We start from the raw sequence: 24,004 nt of genomic DNA on the forward strand, positions 1-24,004 counted from the left end.
CGGGGGAAAAAAAAAAAAAAAAAAAGAAAGAAGCAAGTTCAACTAAAGGTGGCCTTAAAAAGTGAGAGCGGGCCAGGAAGGAAACTCATCGGGCTGCTGCCAGTTTCAAAGGGTCAAATAATGCGCAGAAAAAGTCGGCTTCCTCTTATTCATGACCCGACTGTGTGTGTGTCCTACTTTCCTCAACGCAGCTTGCACTGTGTGTGTGCGCATTGTTGTGAGCAAGCTAAAGTTGTTAAAGTTTGCGCGTGTTGACCTTAGCTCATCTGGCAGCGTTGCTAACGAGCGCCCTCATCGCAAAGGTGAATAATTGAGGGAATTAGAAAAAGAAAAAAAAAAGTGGGCCGAGCCACACCGTACGCAAACGAACGTGCCGGGCGTCCTTCTTTAATTGGCCGCGGCTCAGATCCATCACGCCATTGTCATGGCGCTGACCTTTCAGCGGGGGCTATTCATAACCGGGAAGCGCCCATATAGCATCACGCGCTAACGTTAGCGGGAGGCCGAGCCTTCGCGCGCTCGCTCTTGCAGGTGCAAAAAGCCAAAGCTCAGTTGAGTGCAAAATAGAGCTGGCCGAAATTCACGTGACGGACATGAAGCGTGTGCCGTGTGATTTGGAGACTTGCAATATTTTGAAGCGATTCGTTGTGGTTTCAAAAAGCGGCAGCCCGAACCGAACCAAGGAATCATACTGCCCGTTTGCACGCATCCAACGGCAGCCAACGGTGACGTCGGCCCATCAGCGCACACAAGTTGATAAATCGAAAAACAAACTTTGGGGAAAAGAGAAATGAACTTTCTTTCTCTAAACAACTTTTGATCCCCGGAATGTTTCCCCCACTTGGTATATGGCGTTGCTCTTGTTCCAAACAAACTTTGTTTATCTCAAGTGTCAACGTCAGCTCTTGTTTACAACATGGACGCCGCTTACATCTGCGTTCACAATACTAAGGCCGTCATTTTTTTTCTCACGCAGATTGAAACCTGGCCGAGAGAAGCGAGCGGAACGTGAAGCGTCGAGGCTTATGGAGTCGCGCGCGGTTCAAGACGCCGGCTTCACGTCAACGTCAAGGCAAATCCGGCTGGAACGCCACTGGGCTGGAGTTTTGCGGCTCTGCTTGCGTCTGGAGTGATGATAAATGTGAAGTTAATTTGCACAGGAGCCCAGGTTGCAGCACCTTCCTCCGGGCAATAGGCAGGAACGTAAGACAAATGGAAATCCACCCAGAGGGATTAGATTTTAAATAGATATCAGCCCATATATGAAGGCAGGCGCTGGCGGAGGGGGCCCTGGTGTCTTCTTAGTAGGTGTAATTTGGAGTGCGTAATGAAGGAAGAAAGGCGCTATAGGTTAATCTGATTGACCCCCGCCACCGCCGCTCGGGGGACGGCGGGCGCGAGAACGTCTCCCCGGCCGCCCAGCTCCGCCTGCCCTCTGAGAGGTAATGAAAGCTGGAGAGGTGACGGGGAGCGCCGCAAGAGGGGGGGCTGCGCTAGCGAGGGGGAACCTGGAGAAAAGTGGGTCTCCTGCGCTAACCTCGTTTTTTTTCCTTTTCTTTTTTTCTTTAATGTAGCGCGTCTACGCCCATGCCCGCGAATGATACAGAGGACGCATAGGTGATCCTCCGGAATGAAGCCACCGCTGATACGGACTCGATCAGTGACGCTGTCACAATGACAATAAGGATCGCATGGAGGATACGACCATGACACACACTGGTGACAACTGATGACGCTGGCGATACTGCGCTGAGGAGATGAATGATGATACGGATGATCCTGGTGATTTAACCTTACCCAAGATCCCAAGGACGGTGATGATACCAACGATAGCGGCAAAATGGATAGTTCGTAACTCTCTGAAACGAGTGATCTTGACGATACCAATGACACCGAGATGATAGCGATGATGCAGACCTCAGTAAATATACAAGGCTGAGCATTTTTCCACATCATACATTTCAACTGTAATTAAAGGTCATGAAAAGTGGCCCAATCCGACCGCTTTGGTTTGTTTAACTCGGTTGGCTCGTTTTATTTTGCGTTGTATCCCTTTGGTCTGATTTAGCATCGCTTGGCTCTTTGGTTTCGGGTTGGGTGCGTGTGCCACGGGCGCCTCGGCGAGGTGTGTCCGATTATCTTCCCCGTCTGCCCGCTGTGACTTTGCAACTCTATCTGTCCTTAGCAAATAAATAAGATCGTGCTTTTGAGAGTGTGTATTTATTACACCTGAGTGTGTGTGCGCTATCAGCCGCGGGCCCGCAGAGATATCGGCTTACAGCGCCCCCCGTTTGAGATAAAGGATATTTAATATCCCGTGTGTGTGTGTGTGGGGGGGGCTAAGTAGCGAGCAGGTAATGCCTTCATCTTTGTCTAAACACACTTTTATGGACTTTAAAGTGCAATGATGGAGCGGGAGAGGGGTCAGAGATAAATGTAGCGTAATGGCTCAAAGCGCTAGATTAGCCGTGTAGCCTGTCTGGGGGATAATGCTTCAAGGCAATTCCTCCTTAAAAAAAAAAAAGAAAAAAGAGGAAAAAAAGGTGTTATCTGCAAACGCACACACACATGAAATAGTAAGCTCCTCTACTTTGCTGTGTCTTGGCGTCACTTTGCGTTAGGATGGACGACCGCGAGCAAAAGCCCCAAAACAAATCGCCGTGACGACGGCCCATGATGAATGTGCAAAACTAGCAGGCATTAGCATTAGCCGCCTTTTCCGCCCTACATTACCTTTAGCTTATTTGCCGCCTAAATGCTGATGAGCGTCGGAATGGCGGCCACCATCATTTGGATATGACAAATAGGAGGATGGGAATGTTGCGGAGCACTTGAAGGCCATTGACAAGCTTCTTCATCCAATCACACATGAGAAGAATGAGGATGAGGAGGGCCACAGGTTTGGCTGATTGGCTGTGGTTTTTCGCACTTACATATTTAATTATTTGGGATTTTTATGATGACTTGGGTTTGTCTTATTTTGGTTGGGTTAGGGTTAGGGTTAGGGTTAGGTCATTTCAGTTGTCTTTTGTTGGTCAGTTGCGTTGATTTTGCTGCGCTGTTGGTCTGGTATGCTTTTTAGTTTAATTTGGATTACTTTGGTTTGTTTGCTTCCATTGGGTTTGTTTTTTGCAATTTGTTGGGTACTTTGGTTTGGTGTAATATTAAATTTGCCCTTGACGGGCTGGTTTGACTTGGTTTGGTTTGCATGGGTCTGAATTAGTTTGTTAGTTTGACAGCCCGTATCATTTAGCTGCGATATGACAAAGAACGGGAGAACTTGAAGGCCATTTAGAGAGCTTCTTCACAGATCAATCAGGAGGCTTCTTCATCCATTACACACACCGGGAGGAGGAGGAGGAGGAGGAGGAGGAAGAAGAGAATAGCGTTGTTGTCCTAATTATGCGGCGTCGGCCCCATGCATTATTCACACACGCAACATACATCGGCAGGGCCGCCGCGTATGAGTAAAATAATTTATGACAAGATCTCTTCCTCTAAACGCCCTCTTCCTCCTCCTCCTCCTCCTCGTCGGCTTCTTTGCTGCCTGTCCCGCATTTTCATCATTTTCACCCCCCACCGCCTTCTCGCCTCAGCCCCCCCCTCCCCTTCTTTAAATCATACTTCAATAAAATGTGCCACCCAGTATTCATTTTGCATGAGACCTCCGTTTAAACACTATCCCGAGTGGCAAGACGAGTTTTTACGACAACCCGCCGACAGACAGACAGACGAAGAAGAAGAAGAGCAAAATAACAAAAAGACTAAAGTGGGAAGTGACATCGATTGGATTGTCGCTCCAATGGCACACGGAACCCCATTCTTTGATTGGTTGTCACGTTGTGAATGGATGTGATCACGTCGGGTTCTGCTCGGCAGCGTGGTTTGCTCCTTTGTTTTGTTGGCTTGGCTGTTTAGGTTGGGTTTGATTTCATTGCGCTGATCTGGATTGACATGTTCTACCATGTTACACAACAGAAGTTGGAGAGAGGAGAGAAGGACACGCACTCATACAGGAAGAAGAAGGAAGGGTGGGGGCGTTGACCATAGGACCAGTTGGAAAAGACAGGAAGCTGTAATTAGAAGATTTCCTGCCGTGACTTTGACTTGCTTCGAATGAGAATCATTACAAGTTTGATGCAGTAGCTGTTTTTAAATGCAACAGAGGTGGGGGGGTTAGGGTTAGGGTTACTTTCGTCACTTTCCAATGGCAACATGCTTGCTTCCTATGCACGCTTCACACCATTATTTTGATTGATATTGTTATTGATGGTTATTTGTTTGAAAAATGATTCCTGGTGGAAAATGTCCCGAAATGCTACTGCTAACATTAGTCGTTAGCTCGCGATAAGAATATTGTACATACTTTTGTAATGTTGCAAAATGATGCAAAAAATAAATAAATAAATAAATCAATGTTGAGTTTTTCTACCTGTCGTTTACACACAACTGCGACTGTAAGCGCCCGCATTCCGATAATTCGATGACATCATCGTCAAGGGGAGATAGACTGCTTTCAACAAGAACATTGTCTGCAGCTTCTACGCAGTCACATGAGCAAAAGCTGCCTTTTAACGGGCAGCCAGCGTCAAAGGGCTTGGAGCCAGTTGACAACAGTTGGCTCTTATTTTGTTTTGATCCAATTCGAGCCAATGCCGTTATTGCAAATTCTTTTTGACAACGTTTTCATCTGATAGTCCTCATATGAAATGTCTTTTCTTCCTCATGCGGCTATATTTTATATTTGTCTATGTTTTGAGCTCATTGGCGCTACTTGATGATCTGGCCTAAAGGATGATGAGGGTGGGAGGAGGTGTGATGGTGGAGAATAGATAGTCGCGAACTTTGAACCCTCCTCAGCTGTCCAGCCCGCACTTGGATCCCGACGAACGGCGTCCACGCCAAGAGCGTGACGACGGATGCTAATTAGATGCTAATTAGAGGCGCGCTTCCAAAATGATTCACAAAGATTAACCTGAACATCCATGAGGATGTTACATTTTCATTCACAGAAAAAAAACATACAATACGAAAATACGATAAGTCAACTTCATGCAAAGGTTTATTTTTGATTTAAATGTATTAATTAAGGCGCCGGTGAGCAATGTCGGTCACCTTGAGGTTAACACTGGTATCACATCTTTCAGAAGCTCGCCAATAGTCGACGTTTGTATTCAAAAATAAATCGAGTGCCGTGCTGAGTGCAGGCAGGTTCGTGGAAGGAAATGCCTGAAAAAAGTTTTAGCGATTAAAAATGCTGACGAAAAATTGGAAATTATCAGCACGTGCTGTCGGGTCCCAAAAGAGGGGAACGGGAATGACATCACACTATTTTGTCCAAGGTCACGTGAGAAAGGAATGGAATTCCGTGCAAAAAGTACAAATATTTGCATTGACAAATTTGAAAAGCGAGATGCCGTGAATTTTGGGAATATATTTGCAAAATGGAGAGAATGGATGACTGGCACAATTTGAACATGGAAGCCTTTGCCTCTTTAAGCCAAAACAAAAGTGTCGCCTTGATATATACGTATATATAAAGTTTTTTTTTTTGTTTAGCTGTAAAAGCGGGCGCATTTCGGCACCGCGTGTCATTTAAAAGCGAGTCTGTGCCAACGCCGCGTGAGTCCAGTGTCAAGCATGCCGGAGGAGAGAGGGGCAAGGATTAGAAGGCAACATTCCCGCCGACTATCCGAGCTCGTCTGATGCTTTGTTGTCACGGCGCCAGCGACGCCCCCCCCTCCCGGGCCCCCCAAAGTGGCGGCGCTTCTTTGATACGTCCTTAAGTACACATCACAGCCCGTCAAATATTCAAACAACAGCTGTCTCCAAACATAACGCTAATATTCCCGTCTCGCCTCTTTTGGAACGTTGACTTATCAATTCAGAGGAATTCAAATATTCCCAATAAAGTGTAGCAAACAGAGGAGGCGGCGTAAAGCGTGAAAACACATCAGATTTCTTCGCCCGCCCGCCCGCCTTGTTTACCGGTTCACGGAAGGCTGCTCGCAAACAGAATGCAAATGCCTCTGATTGGATCAGGTGACGGCGAGGTAATTGTATTTGGAGAAATGTCCAAGATTCTCTCTCTCTCTCTTTTTTTTTTTTCTTCTCCACGCCGTCATTATCGGCGGGGGGTTTTCTTTATGAGATCCGTCTTAAACAAAAGCCATCACGGCCCGCTCGGCTTTGTCACATGCATCTTTAATTTCCTTTCAATTAAAAGTAAATACGCGCCTTTAGTTTTCCCTCCCCGCTGGGAAATCCAAACAAGGCAAGTCAACAGCGGCCGACAGGTGAGGAATATTCATTTCAGCTTGACGCGTGTTGACGACCGGCAGATTCAACAGGCCCGCTATCAAACCGACGTTGGTCGCATTAAAAAAAACGACAAACTGCGGAAAAAACCTGGACAAAATAAAAAGCGTCTCATTAGACGGCGCCTAATTCCCGCCTCCCGTAGCTAACGGCGCTTTTGATCACGGCCACGTTGTCACGCGCAAACAAGATGTCTTCCGGCGCTGACGGCCACCGCTGTGACGGCCTTTGACGATGTTCACTTGTGTATTGCCAAAATTAAAAAAAAAAGATTACATTATAACACAAAACAAGTTTCATTGTTAAAGTCAAACTTTTGTTTCCCTTCTTTTTTTTTAACAAAAATGAATTCTTCTCTACGTAACTGACCTTGGGTCCTCCCTGTAAAACTAACACCAACTACGACTTGCCTTAATATTCAAAGTTTGGAATTAAAAAAAAAACAATAGATTTGATCGTGAACTAATAGCTTGAGATAGTTTGCCCCCCAAATGCAAAGATGTCAATTTAATTGCATTTAATGGCCGGTGAGTGGAAATGGCTAAAAAAAGCAGTCAGATGAGCAATTTGGATATTTCCAAAATTGCGTCTTGCGACCACGTTCCAGGTGAGCCCAACGTCAAACGTCCAAGTTGAACTTTTTAACGCCACTAGCAGTGCTCGTGGCACACAGTTGACAACTAGTTATGGAATGGAGAAGAGAAAAAAAACATGAATCATTTTTGCAGTTTCCGCTGAGATGTATTTGATTTGATCTCGGACTAAAACGGCCATAGGGGAACATAAAAGTAAATAAAGCAGGCGCGTCATAAAAGCGCACAAAGCGTAAAACAGCGGCAGCAGTTAAAAGATCATAAAGAGCGCGCCAGTTAAAAAGATGAAATGTTCTTTTTTCGATGGCAATAATAAAACGTTTTGCTTCTTCGAGTCCAGATCAAATCGGGACCGACGGCTTTGGCGCATGAGATCACGACAACTTTTTGTTGAGAAGTGTCTGGAAGGTTTTCATACAGTAATTATATATATATTTTTTATTCCAAATATACAAATAATACAGAGCTTGCTTCTTTTGGATTGTATTGGCGGCTCTAATTCATGCTCCCATCCGGCCGTTGATCTTTTGACTTCAAGTTCCAAAGGAAATTTGCTTGTCGGATATTTTGCAGTTTTCTTACAATCGCAGCGAGGTTGTCGTAGCTACACGCGCGGCTGGAGCTAGCATGGTCTTCATCTGACTACTTTTGACGACCGATTGACTTGTTTTGTTTTGCATGAACTGCACCGCTGGCAATTTCGTGCCACAGTTAAGCACAATGGTCGCAGTTCCTGGCGTTGAACTAATCTGCCTTACAGTGAGCAGCAAGCCCTTAACATGTCTTAACGGGATTACTTGCTGCGTTGTGTCGCATTGTGCGCTTCATTTCACGCTTGCTCCGAACGGCATCTATTTTTGTTAGCGTCTCCGCTCTCGGTCTATTTCTGGCACCTACTTGTGGATATTTCAAACGCACCATTTATTTTCAATAAAAGACGACTCGCGCCCTGGGAACCCCGAGTCCCCAGGCAGCGCCGCATAATCGAGCACCAAAGAAGAAGAAGAGGAGAAACGGCTTCAAGCATCCGCCAACGACTTCTTTTAAAAGCCGACAAGTCAGGTCTTGTAACTCTGTTTTTTTTTTTTTTTCTTAATTGCCGTCTTTTCCTTTTTCCCCGTATGCCGCCCGCCGAGACTCCCAAATATCGGTTGAATTTTTCACACGCAGCGAGTGGAGCGCTGGAAAGCAGCACGTGCTTTGGATGCGCTGAACTTCCAATAAAAAGTCTTCATTGTTGAATATTTGGGGGAATGTACAAAGGGGTCGGAAGATGTGACTCAAAAAAACCACTATGCCGGGACTAGTTGCCTACAAAACAACTTCCTTGTGCATGACGACTGACTAGCATCACTAGCATGATGAGCGTAACGACTAGCATAGGTATGCAAAGTAGGCCTTCTATTTGACCGCTAAGCTAGTCCCATCAAAAACACGCTACTTGTGGAACTTTAGAACACGTGACTTCTTCTCAATCTTATTTTCCCTCGACATAATCGAGCGAAGAAGCCCAGCGGTGTCTTTGAGCGAAGCGCGTCTTTGAGCGCTTCTTTTAATTGCCGTCGTTTCCCGCATTGGCCACCGCGACTCGCTGACTCACAAATATTTTTCATGTCGGCGTAAGAACTTGACAGGCACGCACGCACGGCAGGAAGCGAGCGATACGAGTGACGGCAAACCACTGAGCTGTACTCTAATAACTAAGGAGACTATTCAGCCTTAATTGATATGGCCTTTCTTAGCATGAAAAGAACAATTATTTGCAGCACCGCATGCTTCTCATGCTCACAGCCAGCAATCAACACAAAGTGCCCTGAGTGGAAGCAACACAAACGCACGCACACACACACAGCTGCACACATTCCACCTAAGAGGGGAATTAAAGAAGCACACTTTATTTGATTCGCCCTCCAGGAAAAACAATCGCGGATGATAAAAACATAAGCTGGAGTATTAGTAGAGGAATGTATTGGAGGCAAAGAGAAACACTCTTGTTAACACGCTAACCCGCCGACTCTTTACAATAATAAACAAGGAGGAGCGTTGGAGAGGGATGTGGGTGTGCGTGTTTTTCTTTTTTAAACCTTTCTCAGAGTACAAACGTCGGCCCTGACAAATATTTAAGCGAGCCGCCTTTAGATCGGATCGGCGGCCGTCCCACGCTTTTCTTTTCTTTTCTGCGGAGGCATTTCGTTTCGTTAAAAAAAAAAAAAAAGACTGCAGACTACTCTTAGCCCCACCCAATGCACCCAAATCCAAACAAGGGCGAGGCCGAACCCCGAAGCTCTCGTCCTACCGCTAACCCCCGCCTGTTTTCATTTAATCACTTGAAATGTTTTTTCAACTGCCGGTTGAAAAAAAAAAAAAAAAAACAGTTTAAAAGCACTTTGACAGCTCTTTCGAGACGCGCACGATGTTGTGTTCCGTAACAATAGACGCACCCGACCTTTCTTTTTGATTGCTCTCCGACTCACGATTGGGGCCGGTTTATCGTAGTTTGGGGTTAATGTGCTAGCTCGGATCTGGACGAGGTTGAGGCCAACTTCACATCAACTTTGAGTTTAATGATGATGCAAGTTGCAATTGTTTGGCCTTGGGGGAGGGCTCTGCCATTTTTTGCAGTCCAACTAAACACACCCGTGCCGATTGCGCCGATGACTTTGTGCGTGATGACAAATGAAGGCGGGCGACGAGTGCGAATCAATTTGTTTGTCGAGCTTTAAACAAGTCAAGTCGGAGAAGTAAACACATCGGCGGCGGCGTGGAAGCCTTCTCCGCCATTTTTGCTTACTTCACTCTGTTGTTTGTGCCGAGCGGCTCAGTCGCTCGCTGTTGCGTTTCCCGCCTGAGCGTGTCCCACATCTGGACGTGAACTGTTTAAATAAGGCGGCGTGAAAAAGGGGAATATTTGGCTCGTCGCGGCTCCCCGGGTAATTTGCTCACTCCAGATATTTTTATCCCGTCCGACGTCTTTCAGGCGCGGCGTCGACGCGCATCATCAAACGGCGGCGCGTGATAAATATTCAAAGAAAACACGCTCGACTCGTAAAATAAATGAGCTTTGTGCTGGGGGGGGGGGCGCCGGTGAGCGGTTTGAATGCAACTTTGCATTTGGATTGACGTTTCGCTCACTTTTTTGTGTTGTTTTGACGTTTGCGTGCGGTGAAGCCGAGCTAACGGGTGTAGCCGTAAGCGTCTCGCATGACAATGACCAGACGAGACGTCAGAGTACACGCCCCGCCCACTTGTATTTGCCTCTCGTGTGACCTGTCACGGTGAGTGGTTGACCTGACTAGCATAGGACAAGTCCGCTAAAATGGCTACAATCGTATTGCTCGAATGGGCTTTACGGTGGCTTGCTGATACCCGAGTAGGTAGTATGTCAATAAGTCATATATTAAAATAATATATATAATATAATGTAAAAATATAACAATGCAGAAAAAACATGACATGATACAGATGATGCGCAGCTGGTCCTTGTCAAAGTGCGCTGCAAACGGCAGGAATTGATTGGCCCAACATCACGTCGGGGTCACCAATGTGGCCAAAGTAGGGAACACGTGAAGCGCTCGGAGAGCCTTAAGAGCTGGACGAGCGCACACCCGAGCCGTTGTCGTCGCCACAAACTTTTTCATTCTCGCTCATCATCTCAATTTATTTCAACGGGGAATATCCTTGCCAAGTGGTTTTTTTTTTTTTTACACGGCTGTCACCTCGGCGGTAGTTTCCCGTTCAAACGGAAGCAAAAGAAGGATGTAAAGCCCTGATGAGATTTTCCCCAGTGCAATGTTCTAATAATCACACGCTAGTCTTTCTGTAATCTTTCAACACCGACTGCTTGGGCTGCGGCCCAGGTGGAAAAATAAAAAATAAAAGTCGGAACATAAAAGCAATCAGTCTGTGTGTGATTTAACAACATCCTGAGATCATTAAATATCACGCGCACGTGCAGACGTACAGTCGGCTCGGTCTTGGATGTACAAGATCTTTGATGAAGGAGATGAACATTTGTGTTTATTGGGGGTGAGCCCTAAAAAGAAGGGGCAATCTCTTCTGTCTGTCTGTCTGCCTGTCTGTCTGTTAATGCTCGCTTGCAGCTCCTCCAAGCACAAATGTCAGCTTTGAGCAATTCGGACTCCCCGCTAAGCTCTTGGAGCGCTCCGATCCAGACGGCCTCCATCTTCTGGACTCTTGGCATGCCGAGGCATGCGAGTGCGTCCCTGTACGTGTGTGTGCGTGCGTGGCTTTTGCTTGCTACGAGCAATAAATCATTTCAGTATTAACAGTGCATCGAGAACTTCCCTGTCAAAAGACGATGCTAGCATAAAGAGTATGTCGCGAGCGGCTAAGGGCCAGGGTGAGTATTTTTACTTTATTTTACTTTAACGCACGTTTCGTGTGTGGGTGTTTGTGCGTGCGTGTGTCTTGTGATTATGACTCATACATTATTCACTGAAAATGAAGAGAAGGACATTTGCATATTTATATGGATCAGAACCAAAATGTATAATGGATTCATACTTGGTCCGTGCCAGCTATATATAGTTTTGTCAAACACAAAAGTATGACATAAATAAAATGTGAAATTAATCAAGCCATTTTTTTACATTCATTTGAAATGTTTGTATTTATTTTATACTTAAAATGTGTTGCAGTAACCTTACATAAGCGTCTATGTATTTTTTGTGATTTTACATTATTTGTACATTGAAAGTAGTTTTTATATCAAAATAAAAACAATATGATATGTAAAGTTAATCTAACCTAAAATTTCTATTTAATTTAGCTTTCTTCTATGGTGCACATATGGTCAAGAAATCTCCTCAATCAACTTGATTACAATTAAAAAAATGCCCCTTAATACATTTTTGCATTTATTTGAATCAACTTGAAAAATTACTTGGTCATAAAAACAGGAGTTAAAAAGATGTCATTAAAAATGAATTTGCCCTGACATGGAAAATACACATTTAAGTCAAACAAACACACACGCACGCACACACAGATTTACTATGAAATAATGAAGAACTAATGTTATTTTAATCAAGCTGGCAACATTATGTATTTGATCCATTTCTCTTGATATAAAACTCATTTCAGCACCATAGCCCTGTTGCCTTACAAATCTTTCTCAACTTTCTATTGATTATAAAAAAAGAAGAAAAGCAGAGAAACTACTGGACTGGACAACATTTAATGTAAGCCGAGCTGACAACGTAATCAAGGAATGGAAGCCTTGTCACGAATTTTAAACAGCCCAATATGGAAGCGCCAATTGCGATTGTTGACTCCCAATCAAAGTTCTTTTCTGATTGCGCGTCCTTAAAAGCAAACTGCTAATCGAGCTGCATGTGAGACGCGTCGGTGCAATAAAGGACAGATTAAAAGGAAAAAAAAAAACCCCAGACATGTTTAAAGCAAAGAATCTGGCGACCGTCGAGTGCCACGTGGGGAATAAAACGCCAAAGACACCCCGCGGTGTCGTTGGCCCGTCCTCAGGGGGCGACTTCACGTGGCCTAAAAATACAATAAAAGTCGCGGCATTAACTATTCACGAGCGCTGACAACAAAAGCGATGGCGCGAAATTAAGCGGCAGCTTTAAGAAAGAGAATCGAAAAACTAATAAAATAAAAAAAGTGCTTTGGCGCCACATGACAGGGAAAGGACTGACGAGCGCCATCACGTCTCCGCCATTTATCGTTTGTTCATTGCTGCTATTTGTTGCATTAAGGGGCTCACGTTTTGTCTCTCAAAAGCAGCCAAAATCCTTTTGGGGGGAGATGACAGGAAGGAGTGACAAAATGCTTGGAAACATCCTGACAAAGCGGGGGAGGGGAGGGGGGGTACTCAGGGTAAGGATGGCCCCCAGCTATCAGTAACGTTACAACACGGATCCCTCGGGCTTCGCGGGATTTGCGCTCAGCAAAGTATTGAGACACAAAGCTAATCCGTTTCAAGCGGACGCCACGAACATGACTTTGCAAACAAACGGCCGCCGCGTGTACAATGATGCTCAAGTGCATATGATTTTTTCTTCATATTAAAGGCCAATTGCCATTTAAGCTGTGGGCCAGACCCTCCATCCACGCATAATGTCTGTGACAATACATATAGAAAGACAAATAAGGATTTTTTTTCACGTACATCCAAGAAACTGCAGGAAAGCGACAACTCATTATTTCCAAAAGTAAACAAAAGCTGGCGCGTGCGTGCGTAGAGTGTTATTTACGAGATGGCTTTTTGTTTTTTGAGGTCTGACTTCTTGATGGGACGCTTTCATTTGCCGAATGTCCTCCGAGCACTCACGCCTGTCACAACGCGTTCCGACGCGTCGGGAAATGGCGGCCGAGACAAACACGGCCCCGCTCGTCGACACTTTCTCGTTTGGGTCATCGTCGTTGTTGCTCGCACGAGGTCAGGTGGCCGCCACGTGACACCCGCCGCCCCTTTGGAGTCGTTTGGGGTTTTCAAAGCGACTTCTCGTCAAAGCTCTTGCTTGAAAATGAGGAGTTCAAGCTTTGGCTTTTTATTTGAAGCAGGGGGTCAAATTTCAAACCGAGGTCATCATTTGAATTGAGACGCAAACGCCATCTTGATCGTCATTAGCCAGTTGCTAGCAAACGGAAGCTCATCAAGGAAGGGGATAAAGAGGAAAGTTGCAGTAAGTAAGAAGAAAAGCCGCAGCGAGTGTGTGCGCACGCGCGTGTGCGTGCGTGTTTTATGGGGAAACAATGTGGCATGGAGCGATCTTCATCTTCTCCCTCCATCGTGGCCTAAATGATGAGCATTAGCGGCTAAATGGGCCTCGCGCCGAACGCCGTATTTAGCGGCTAATTGCTAATTAGGACGCTCGGCCAGGCAATCAGTGTCCACACCCCATTCGTGTCCTTCTTAAAAATAACCAGCTCTTAACCCTTGACCCCGAGCCCATCAGCGACCCATCTCATCACGCGCCGGCCCAATGGAAGGAGCGTTTCCTACCTCCGACACCATTAGTTCCGTCCCATAAACACCAAGAGCTCTCTCTCACACGCACACAGACACACACACGTATATATCTATATATCTATATCAATATAGCTTTATAGATTTTAATACGTGGATACACACATTTCTACAGGTCATTTCACCATCTCCTTCAAATTTGACGCCATCCCCCATCGCAAGTTCTTTTTCATGCATAATAACAAGCTTCCAGCTTAGTATATAGCATTAACATTCAAATATGCATATGCAATATGGGAAACAAAAGCATCAGAACAGAAAGTTTGCAGTGGAACAGAAAAATAAGAGGAACTTGTTCACCCACAATGGTAGTGGGATAAAGTAAAAAGAAAAAGGGAAGGGAAATAAACTCAAGGACAAAATATTGGATGGTAATTCATGTCTTTGTGATAAGGGGTCAAAAAGATATTTTATCCATTATGGATGTTATGTACATGAACTGGTTGATTAATGACTCATCAAAATTTTATATTGGAATTGGCCCGAAAAAAAGGATCCATATTGGTTGGACCCTTGTCACAATATTATCAAAAAACGCTCGTACATGTAAATGTGAGGACATTTTGTGAGGAAGGCAATGTAGACATTTTCAAATCATTTTTTGTGAAAGACTAATTAAAAAAAAAAATCTTAGTTTTATGAAAATGGTCATGCCGCAATAAAAACAATTCTACACATTATTTTTACCATTAAAAGTATAATATAAAATATTTTATAGGACAAAAATGGGTTTAATAAAATAAACAAAGTTGGTTTTGCCGTTTAAAAAGAATGAATTGGAATGAGAAATCCCCTAAATATCAAGACGATACATGTAGAAGATTCATATTGAATCTTATTATACATACAGAGTGGCTTTATATTTCAACAGGTCATTTAAGCATCCCTTTCAAATTTACCATTTCCATTTGAAGCGTTGCTCTTTTTCCATACATAATAATAACCTTCCACGTTATGATATTAACATTAAAATATGCAGGGAACCCCCCCCACACACACACACATTTCTGTTTCCCCTCTGCATCATCATCATCATCATCATTTTAAGACGAAGAGGGGGTGGGCTGGGGGGGGGGGATCATTGTTTTCCTGTAGCTGCGTCCCAGCAGTGGATCAGCAATTTTACAATAATAAGCTTTCATAAATTCTGCATCTCTTTCATGAATATTTCATGCCGGGGGCGCTGACCACGCCGCTGATATACACACTCGAATTAAAGCCAGTGATAAATAAACGCATTTAAACACCTTTAACGCACTCGTACGCAAGTCCATCAAGGGCAGAAAAAAAAATCATACAGTGACATTCTGGCAAATGGCTACAAGATACAAAATATGAGTATTGCTCGATTGTCTGTCTACATGGGTTGCTGCACCGTCAGTATTCACGTTACGTTAGTGATATACTTGCCATTATATGATAGCGTTAAGCTAGCAGATCTATCCTGTTAAATACATAATGTGTGATTTTCTTTGATTCGTGCTTAGTCTGACAATCCACGCCAAGTGAGGACTGTGATGATTTCTCTGCATAGCACTTGTATGTCGTTCAACAAGTCAAAGCATCAATCAAATCAATCAATCAAGAAAGAAATTGCTCTGAACGACAGCTTGGAAAAATCACGAGGCTGCTTTTGAGGCGCCAATGTATCATATTTACTTGACTCCAAAAAAATTCCAGCTACCAAAGAGAAAAAAATCAGATGTAAATATGAGAACGTCAAAATCGACTGTTTTCCAGAACACACGACGAGGGAATACAAATTGACACAAACGAGGGTACAGGGGAAAGAATTATTTTAGGACAAGAAATTCCGAGTCGGGAAAAAGTGTCATTTGGAAGTTATGGTCTACGTGTAAATTTATGTGGAGAAAAAGAAATCAAGAGCATTAAGTCGCCATGTTATGCCAGGAAAAATGACCAAAAACAAGGGTAAGAAGACAAAGTCATGGCCTATTAGCAGTAAAGTGACAAAGTGACATTTAAAGTGGTCATATTTCACGAGCAAAAATACTTTCCACACTGCTGCATCATGTCAACGTGTTATCACTGAAGATGAGGTGAGCTCAGTAGCTAGCCAGCATGCTAATCTACGGCAATCTTACCAATTGACTTTTTGTCAGCAATGTGGCGGCAGCACGCAATGAATCAACTTTTAAATTATTGAACTGAATCTTTTTTGCGTGTTGGTGTGTGCACGCGCGCGCGTCAACTCCTGAAATAATTCATCCAGATAAAAGGCCTGTGTACATATACATATATTTATGCGCGCCCATATTCATATGCAGCCGAGGAGGAGGGAAGGTTAAAACAATTCTGTGCTTCTTTGTACACTGAAGCCTAAAATGTGATTTGCACACCTTAATTCGCGCCGCCTGCAACGCTCAGACGGAGAAAAGAAATCAAGTCAAAGAAGAGTCTGTGTAATATTAATGAGTGCTGCTCCTCGCATGCGTTCACTCGTCAGTCAGTCAGTCTTCCTGAGGTCGGACGGGGAAAAAAAAAATAAACAACCGCCGCAATTTGCCACCTCCACTTGTGCTGTCGTCAAAGTACACGTTTGAATTCTCAGAAAATGTCCTTGATTGTCAGCGTTGTGCCTTGAAGAGCAACTCATCAACAAGTCATTAGAAAGTCGACGTCGTGACGGACCGTATAAAGAAAACAATAAAAAAAGCCTTCTTTTTTTTTCGTCACTTTTAGTAACACCGACAAACTAGATGTCAAACTTCACGTCCAATCGTCGAACTAGCTAATTCAACTGACGACTCATCTAGCAAGGACCACCAAGAGTTTAGCAAACAAGCCGTCACTCAATAAAGTTCCAAAATATTGGCATTAAAAAAACAAAAACAAAGATGCAATGGAGTTACAAAGATAATGTAGCTCGAAGCATATTTAGAAGGCCGAGTGAGTCACTACGTATAATCACAGTAGCTCCCTGCCGCTGCAAACAAATTTTATTCACCAAAGCCTTCCAATCAAATCCACCTCGTCAAACTAGACAGACTGGACAGCTCACGAGTATCAAGCTGGACTCAGGGGTGATACGTTGGAGCTATGAAGGACACAATGGAGGGCACCTGTTAGCAGCTTCTGTGAGCCATGCTCAACTCAATAGGCACTTGATTGATTCCACATGATGGCAAGCAAAGAGGGTCTGGCATTCTTCAACACAGCACAATATCACACTGCAAAAAGCTTTGTACTCACCAGGTGTAAAATATCATCCGTGGTTGATCAATAGTCCATCAAAAGCTCCTTCTTTACTGTTGCACAAACATTTCTCCACTTCCTGTATCCCATGACCACCATGAATGACCTTGGTAGCCACGCCCCTTTGCTTCCTGCCTGATGAGTACTGCACAGCAAAACAAAAGCCTTCTCGTGTTTTCTTGACTGAGAAATGTATTATTCTTGTCAGTTTTGTATTGTTTTTTTATTTTTAAGTATATGTGGTCAATTTGGTGCTAATTTTCTTGAATTGTTGTTGTTAGTCACCTAAATGTTGAACAGAGGCTGTGATTTACCGAAGTCAAATTCCTTGTTTGGCACGCTCAAACATGGCGGATAAAAAACTCTTGAATCTTATACATCACATTTAGAATGCGCATTTCACAAGGGCTGGTATCATATGAAAGGACATTATTGTTGTGTCGTGAATCCGCGAGTGGGAGATTCTTTACTCTGTATTGTTGAGAAAAAAAAAAAAAAAAAACAGCATTCTCTTGGCGTGACCTCAAAGATGGCCTATATTGAATATGATGTCAGTTAGTCAGCCAGTTAAGCAGTTTGTCTGCTGGATTGCTCAGTGAGTTCCTCTGTCAATCAGTTATTTAGTTAGTTATTTGCGTATTGCCATCTGCGATACTCGCCTTGTAACTTAGCTGGTATTGGAGTGAGTTTTAACGTAGTATCTGTGTACTACGTATGTATCATCACAAAATAGGATCATGCAAAAGAAGCCACTTTACTGTATTGCGTGTGCTGGCACACATGGATCAATCACAGCAAGAGCCTTCTTGAGGCCTTGTCGGAATTACGGCACAGAAGATCTCCTCTGAGCTGCGGAGCGCCGAGGCTGCAACCGGGGAGCCAGCGCCAACGTGCATCAAAAAGAGCAGTTGTGGCTGCGCCCTCTTCAAATGCTATGGTCAAATCAGCTTGGCACGACAACAGGCGCCCGCGTCAAATCCAGCCAAAGCTACTTTCTTTTCCAAGGAAGGCAGCAAAAGATAATAGCAATGGAGAAAGGACCAGGAATTATCTCTCAACGTGTGTGTGTGCATGTGTGTGCACCCTTAAAACCACGAGGTTAAAAATCGGAACGACCCAAAAAAAAGTGTGCTTCACATATGTGCTGTATTTATTTATTTATTATTATTCATCCATCCATTTTCCGTATTATTAGTATTATTTTTTTAAATGTATTATCATATTGATATTTATTTATTATTATTCCATTTTACAATTTCCCTGCGCCCGATTTTCTGCGAGTGCCGAAGATGAAAGCGACAAGCAGTAAAGAAAAGTGATAGCACGTGTTAAACGTATGAATATTTCACACATGTTTTATGAAAATGAGAATGAGGACATGAGGACAAAATCCTCCCTAAGCTTTAATTAGGAACGTCATTTAAAAACACACACGCGCAGGCACACACACGTACACACACGCGTTGAGTGTAGTCTAGCGTACAACTTTTAAAGTGTATTAAATGTTGCAATCATATTTAAAAAGCTTCTAATCTCTCCATATAATTAGAATTTGATGCGTAATTGAGAGTGTGAGCCACAGGTCAAGGTGAGTGTTAATTCTCTGCTCGCCACAATGACAAACCTTCCTCTCTTAGATTCAGGAAAACAGCTCAAAAATACTTTTATTATCATCGTTATTATTATGATTCAGAAAAAAGAGACCAAATCAGCTTATAGGGACCCCCCCCCCCCCCCCGTGAAGAACAAACCATTTCTGTTAAAGCGCTTGCTTGCTTGCTTGACGTGCTTTATTAATTATCAATTCAATTATGTCAATAGATTAATACAAAAAATTGCATTTAAATAATATAAAAACAGAAACACACAAATATTCAAGTTTTGTAATGGTATCACCGCTTATTTGGAGAAAATGTCAAAATGAAAAGAAATTCCCTAACCCTAACCCTAACTAACCCTAACCCTAACTGCCCACGATTTTAAGGATGATCATCGTACGCAATCCTCACAGGACTTTGATGTCAAACTCGTGAGGAAAAGAGAAAGTCGGAAATGAGAAGAGAGCCGTCGTCAACGGGGAGCGCCGGCTATCATGCCATGACTCGCTAGGGGTCAAGTGGGTCAAGTGCGCGGCGCGGCGCTCCCGTGAAGAGGGCTGCGGCGCCCACGGCGGCGGCCATTAGCGCCACATTGTTGACGCCGCCGTCGGGGTCGCCCCCGCAAGACATTCATCGCCGACGACACGCTAGCTAAGTGGGAATAATTGGACTTTTCCGAGCGACACTTGGCGGAAAGCTTCCGTTGGCGAAACTCGAGTGGACTCCGACGCGACCGCACTCGACTGATCCCGTCAATGATCGGGAATTACGGATGACACTCCTACTTGACATCCAATTGATACGTACGATGATGCTCAGCTGATGACACTTGACGACAAAGACGAGAGCCATCATTTTTGATCTGTGCATTTTCAGTGGCACATTTTGAGCGGGAATCGATATCACACGCAAAGTCTTGCTACAAAGCCATGATACCGATGATATGGGATTGACGTTGATACTGAACTCATAGAGAAGGTCCCTACTGATCAAAGCTAGTTTTTGGTACTTCATCCCGACATGTTTTCCCCCCTTTTCAGGTCTGTTCCGCTGCCTGCCTGCCTGCCACCCGCCTCATGTCGCACGCCTGATAACCGCTCGCCAGGCGGCAAAAGTTGCGGCCAAAAGTTTGAGCGGGGAGAGCGGCGGCAAGCGTGGAGCTGAACTTTAAGCTGCGGAGGAGCTCTTCCCCAGAAGGCAAGCTGGCCTGCCATCTGCCATCCGTTCCGCCGCCATCCACGTCACCCTTGCTCCGGCGGGAGGGAGAAGGAACTGAGACGGAAGCGCCGAGGAGGAGAAGTCGCCTCTACGTTGGCTCACCTGAACCCACCGCGCTCGCACCCATCCCGCCTCTAGTCGTTTGCCTTTTCCCTGGACCGGCCTTTCCTGGGGAAAACGTGCCAGAGCTTAAAGATCCGAGCCAACGCGTGAACTTTCAATCAGGGATTAGCTGGATTTTCCAATGTGGATCTTCTTTTGTGCACTTGGCCGGCGTCGCCTGTGTCGCTGGCAGCCGCAGCGTCAATAGAATCTGATCCCGCCGCCGACGGGACCGCCTGGCTTCCTTCAAAGGAAGAGTCCGATCTCAACGAAGAGAACGAAGCCGCCCGGCTTGTCATCTTTCTTGAGGTTCTCCTCACCGGAACGCCAACCCCCCCTCCCCTTCCCTTCCGCCAGGCTGTGTCCACCGCGGTTCCGCGGATCCGTCCTATCGCGGCGCGTCCGGCCCGACGCGGAGATGTTAATCCGAGCTTACCGGGCTGGCGGCGCTGATAAGAGAGGCGGCGTGGAAAGGAGCGCCGCTCCCGCCATGTGGCCCGGGGCCACCGCCCAAGTTGGACGGCGCTCCATCGGCGCCAGGCTGCTTTATGCGCGCAAAGGGACCACCGGACGGGAAGATTTCAAAGTTGAAGCGGGGGGGGGAGGTTACAAAGGCGGGATGGAACGCGCCACCCGGCTGAGAGTCCCTGTTTGCGGCTAAATGTCAGCGGCAAATCCTTCCTCCTTCTCGTACGGGTGCTTCAGAGAGTCGCTAAACGCGTTTATCAAAAGTTAGGCGCTTTTATTCCATGCCGGCGGAATCGTACCATTTTTTTTTGGACGAGAATGAATGAAATATAATGAGTTAGATTGAGTCCGTCTTATTAATGACGTTTTCCCACTGCTGTGTGAGACGAGAAGCGCCGCTGTATGTCTTCGGCACTTTTTGCCCACTTGTTGATAGCCGTGCGCTCGTGCTAACTCCAAGTGACACATTTCTTTGCCAATCAAGAGCATTCTGATTGTGACATGAAAAAAAACAAAAGTTGCATCTTGCACTTTTTGTGCGTTTTCGACAACCTCGCCGATGGAGCCATTTGGCAGCGTGTACTTAAAGATACGGCAGCTTCTGATGCTAATGTGTTAGCTCGTGCCGGATGGAAATATGCACTTTCATTTTCTTTAAATGGCAAATGATGAATGGATGGAGGCCCGCTCGTGTGTGTGTGTGAGTTATTTGTATCAGCGCCTCGCATCACTTTCTTAAAGTCTCCATTAATCAATCGCTTTTTATTGCATCAGCGCGACTAAAAAAGACAAGTGTGTGTGTGGGGACGTGTGTATGTGCGTGCGCCGTGGCGGATTCATTGGACCTTAAAATGTTTTGATGGCTGCCGGGAGAGAGAAGGGGGGGGGGTCCTCTGGTGTTTACATACCAACGTGGCATTCAGACTAGTAAAGGAACAAGGTGCTTGAAAAATATCCACACTACGATTACTGATATGAGTCAAATAGATCACATTCGATTGTTGGGAAAAAACTACAAAGAACATTGTGGAGGAAGTAAATTTAAGTTTCATCTAAAAAAAGCGACATAAAATAAATGCAATAAAATTGAAGCAAGGATCGAATATTACTATGGACACCCAAAATGAGAAACTTTGCCCCCCGAGGTACGGGCCCAAAAATCTTGTAATGTTCGTCAGGAGGGAGCAATTCGATATTTACACAGGAATGTGTCATTAATGGAAGCGCAGAAACTATTAAAGGAATACAATGCTAACGCCAACAACCTTGAGACTGTGATTAAAGGCCTTTGTCGCCTCTTAAAGACGCGGCGGCGGCGGCGGCGGCGGCGGTAAAAAACAAAAAAGCCTGATGGATTGCGCGGCGGCGGCTATAATTCAGCTGTCATCTTCCATCCTGGCGTGTGACTGTCACATTTACATATTTTATATATAGCGCACAAATGCAGTGGTAATGCAGCCGTAGCGCTCTTTGTGTCCTTCGGCGCTAACGCTAACCTCAATCACCGCTTGCTCTCTCCGTTAACGTCTGCTTTTATTTGCGGACGGCGCGGGGGCGGGGGCCTTCCGGGTCACGCGGCGTCGACAGAATATTGACTTCTATCAATATGCAAATGAGCGCAGAGATGTCTTTTATTGACTTTTTTTCCGCCCGCCCGTCAGCTAGCAAGATGCAAAGTCTCTCAATGATGTCATTTAGGCACGAGTCGAAACATCAACAACGACAACCTTCGTTAGTCTCGTTTTATGCTAATGCTAATGACACCGCTAACGGTACTACTCTTGCTGCTGCTACTTCAACCAATAGAAAATAGAATCTTCTCGCTCGTACGACTACAGCAGCTACGCCGACGAGTGCTTCCAAGTATTGGGTTGTGCAACTTTAGCTCCGAATTAGGAACAATTTATCCGGAAACTAAGAATTTGAAAACAGAATTAGGCAATTCTCCAAGGGAGGAGGTGTGTGATTGTGGACGAAGAAATGTGACATGCTTTCTGCCTTAGTGTGTAAGGTGGATATACATATATATATCATATCATATTTGGCCGAACCGGTCAATGATGTCATTGATCGATTGGCAAAATGAAGACAAATGCAAAATATGGGCCGACCCAGAAAATCAAATGAGTGTTAAGAGATGTGCGACTGGTGGTTAGGTGTACGTTTGAGCGCGTACGTACGCACGTGAGACATTATTTGTGGTGTGTGTGTGTAATTGAGGGGTGTGGTTGTGAACGTGTTTACATGCGCACGTGTAACGGTTGTGTGCGTGTGCTTGAGCCTCGAGTGTCACTCGTTTACCACAGCAAGCGATGAAATGAGAGCAAGTGATTAGCACTTATTAAGCAGACCCGCTGTCTCTATATTCATTTGCCGTACAGATCCCGAAAGCCATCACCTTCAAAAATCCCTCCCTCAAAGCACGTTTACCACTGTCCAATCACAAGCTCGTTTGTAATTAATATTCAAATGAGCTACCGTCCATTTGGAGCACTCAATCGGATGGTTTTGGAGGAAAGCAGAATACGCACGCAGGCACGGGGAGAACATGCAAACTCGCAAGCTCACAGCTTGTTCCTCACAAGTACAACTTTATGTCCTACAAGTCCTACTACGCTACTGCGAGCCTTTACAGTTGTCAGGTATTAGAGAAGAGAAGGAAACGGGAGTGAAGGAGAGAAATGGAGGGAGTGTTGAGAAGCAGGGAGGGAGGGGGCGGGGGGAGGGGGACGTGTGCTGCAGGCCAGCGGGATATGAGCAGGTGCAGGCGGGAAAATGAGCGGCGTAAACAAGGCCGGCTCTCGCTAATTTATCATTCGTCAATCTGTTTATCCCGTTCTTATCGTTCCTTTGTTTGCACTTTTTCCCATTTTTTATTTAATTCTCCATCTTTTCCGCTCGCCGCAGGAAGACTTTCATGATGAGGCGGCGGAAAGAAAGGGTTACCGCTCAGAAATCATCAACACCATCAACCGTTGAAACAAATACATATCACGACATTGTGGACCGAAACAAGGATACATTTTTTCCTTGATGAAAGTAATCCAGTACGGCGTTATCCAAAAGCTAGCCTAGCATGCTAAGGAGCATCAGTTCCTTTAACTGGTTTGAAATGACTCTCTCCTCTCCAACAAAGCAAATGCAAAGCAACAACATGCTCCACTTTTCTTCCTTCCTGCACATTTGAATTGGTAATGTCAAATCTTTGTTTACGCACCGCCATTGACTAATGACGACCGTGCGCGCAACTTATTGACTCATGACCATAATTGTTTAATTATTAATCACGTTAGCGCCACATTAGCATTTGAAATGCAGCCACGCTTCAACTTTGTCGTGTTTGGTGCCACATGAAAGGTTCACGTGCGCTGAAACGAGTGCATCCTCCTTGTCTACAACCTCCAAAGTCGGCCAGAAAACAAAAGTAATCTGTATCTCGGAGTGCTAGCATAGCATGCTAACAACCGTGACACTTGAAATAT

At 44.9% G+C, this 24,004-nt stretch overlaps 1 protein-coding gene across 2 annotated transcripts in view; it reads right to left on the reverse strand.

Moving 5' to 3' along the window:
• Positions 1 to 17,264, reverse strand: part of znf536 (zinc finger protein 536) — a 136,777-nt gene extending 119,513 nt beyond the window's left edge. For both annotated transcript variants that reach the window (XM_088371468.1, XM_088371466.1), the window contains exon 1: positions 17,134 to 17,264. The gene's annotated coding sequence lies outside the window, so the exon portion shown is untranslated. The remainder of the gene's footprint in view (positions 1 to 17,133) is intronic.
• Positions 17,265 to 24,004: the final 6,740 nt, after the last annotated feature.

The sequence above is a fragment of the Syngnathus floridae genome, chromosome 3 (assembly GCF_059516105.1).
Source record: "Syngnathus floridae isolate MCC-2025c chromosome 3, RoL_Sflo_1.0, whole genome shotgun sequence".
Classification (NCBI taxonomy): Eukaryota; Metazoa; Chordata; class Actinopteri; order Syngnathiformes; family Syngnathidae; genus Syngnathus; species Syngnathus floridae.